Source organism: Eschscholzia californica, unplaced genomic scaffold (genome assembly GCF_041429995.1).
Source record: "Eschscholzia californica isolate CP2 unplaced genomic scaffold, dmEscCali1.0.p SCAF_89, whole genome shotgun sequence".
In the NCBI taxonomy this organism is placed as follows: Eukaryota; Viridiplantae; Streptophyta; class Magnoliopsida; order Ranunculales; family Papaveraceae; genus Eschscholzia; species Eschscholzia californica.
In genome coordinates, this window is record NW_028238515.1 from 1 (window position 1) to 2,500 (window position 2,500).

Below are 2,500 nucleotides of genomic sequence, written 5' to 3' on the forward strand. Positions count from 1 at the left end.
CCCGTGCGCGTCCCGTGCCGTCCCATGGCGTCCCGAGCCTTACCAAGGCCGTCCCGTGCGCGTCCCAGGCCGTCCCGAGCCTTACCAAGGCAGTCCCTGGCCGTCCCATGGCGTCCCCTGCTGTCCCATGGCGTCCCGAGCCTTACCAAGGCCGTCCCGAGGCTTACCAAGGCCGTCCCATGGCGTCCCGAGCCTTACAAAGGCCGTCCCGTGCGCGTCCCGTGCCGTCCCATGGCGTCCCGAGCCTTACCAAGGCAGGTCCCAGGCCGTCCCATGGCGTCCCGAGCCTTACCAAGGCAGTCCCAGGCCGTCCCATGGCGTCCCCAGCTGTCCCATGGCGTCCCGAGGCATACCAAGGCCGTCCCGAGCCTTACCAAGGCCGTCCCGAGGCATACCAAGGCCGTCCCTTGCGCGTCCCGTGCTGTCCCGTGCCGTCCTGAGCCTTACAAGGCCGTCGCATGCACCTCCCGTGCCGTCCGAGCCTCACCAAGGCCGTCCCATGCGCGTCTCGTGCCGTCCCATGGCGTCCCGAGCCTTACAAGGCCGACCCACGCCTTACGAAGGTCGTCCCATGCCTTACAAGGCCGTCCCATGCGCGTCCCGTGCCTTACAAGACCGTCCCATGCCTTACGAAGGCCATCCCATGCGCGTCCCATGCCTTAGCAAGGCCGACCCATGCCTTACCAAGGCCGAACCATGCCTTACCAAGGCCGTCCCATCGATCTCGGAGAAAGTACATCATCATGACATCGGAATACGGCCCCAACATCGATCTCGGAGAAAGTACATCATCATAACATCGGATCGGATGTGTATCCATCGAAGTTCCATCGACACTTCGAGAAGATCGAACATAGCTTCCTAGCATGTTAAAGGTTCGGTGCTAATGGGGACATAAAGATCCCACGACGTTCCAAACGAAAGTAAAGTGTTCCGTGCGTGTGAACTACGTTGTCCCATGTGCCGGCTCTCGACTCCTAAGATGTCCCATGTAAATGCCCTTCGTGGGAAAGAATGTCCCGTGCAACGTCCCTTGATGATCCCCATAAGGTGTCCCATGTGCGTCCCATGATGTCCCATGCGCGTCCCGTGCCGTCCGAGCCTCACCAAGGCCGTCCCATGCGCGTCTCGTGCCGTCCCGAGCTGTGCCGAGGCCGTCCCGTGCTGTCCCATGCCGTCCCGAGCCTCGCCAAGGCCGTCCCGTGCCGTCCGAGTTGTGCCGAGGCCGTCCCGTGCCGTCCCGTGCTGTCCCATGCCGTCCCGAGCCTCGCCAAGGCCGTCCCATGCGCGTCCCGTGCCGTCCGAGCTGTGCCGAGGCCGTCCCGTGCTGTCCCATGCCGTCCCGAGCCTCGCCAAGGCCGTCCCATGCGCGTCCCGTGCCGTCCGAGCTGTGCCGAGGCCGTCCCGTGCTGTCCCATGCCGTCCCGAGCCTCGCCAAGGCCGTCCCATGCGCGTCCCGTGCCGTCCGAGCCTCACAAAGGCCGTCCCAGGCCGTCCCGTGCCGTCCCATGCGCGTCCCGTGCCGTCCGAGCCTCACCAGGGCCGTGACATGCCGTCCCGAGCCTGACCAAGGCCGTCCCGAGCCTCACCAAGGCCGTCCATGCGCGTCCCGAGCTGTCCCATGCCGTCCCGAGCCTTAGCAAGGCCGTCCCATTCGCGTCCCGTGCTGTCCCATGCCGTCCCGAGCCTTAGCAAGGCCGTCCCATTCGCGTCCCGTGCCGTCCCATGCGCGTCCCGTGCTGTCCCGTGCCGTCCCGAGCCTGACCAATGCTGTCCCGTGCGCGTCCCATTCTTTTGGCTCGGCTGGCCCGTGCATTCTATGGGGTCGTGGGACATTTCGAAATCCACCCGGGCCATTTCGACTCTCTCTTCATTAATACTATTGAGGTATTATTTATGAATTATTGGAGAAAAGAAACGGAAGAAAATATTTTTTTTTCTATTTTTTATGAATTTTCCGGTGTTTATTCACTTAAAAATTCATAGAAAAATAAATATTTATCGGAATCGCTATTATAATATATCAAAAAAATCCTTGCGAAAAGACCTTTCCAACGAGTATAAGTTTGCTGGATTCCGACGAGTAACGAAGGAGTAAAGGCCCAGTATGCTTGGTTAAAAAATTGATGTTTCCTTGTGAAAATAGGAAAAACAATAACTTTGCACTATAAGGGGGAGGGTTGAGCTCCTTCCCCAGAGCGTGCACAGCACTTGTGCTGGCACGTTCCCTAGTGCTCGCCAAGCACCATAGGGCATCCAAAGGGCAAAGCTCGGCCTACTACATGATGGGAAGCTTCTAATATGTCGGAATACGAAGAGATTTCGTGCGACCCGAAGCTCGGCTCGGGCGTCCCGGCCTGTGCCGAGCTGTGCCGAGCGCGTCCCAGGCCGTCCCGAGCCAAGTCTCGGGCGTCCCAGGCCGTCCCGAGCCAAGTCTCGGGCGTCCCAGGCCGGCCCGAGCAAAGTCTCGGACGTCCCAGGCCGTCCCGAGCTGTGTCGA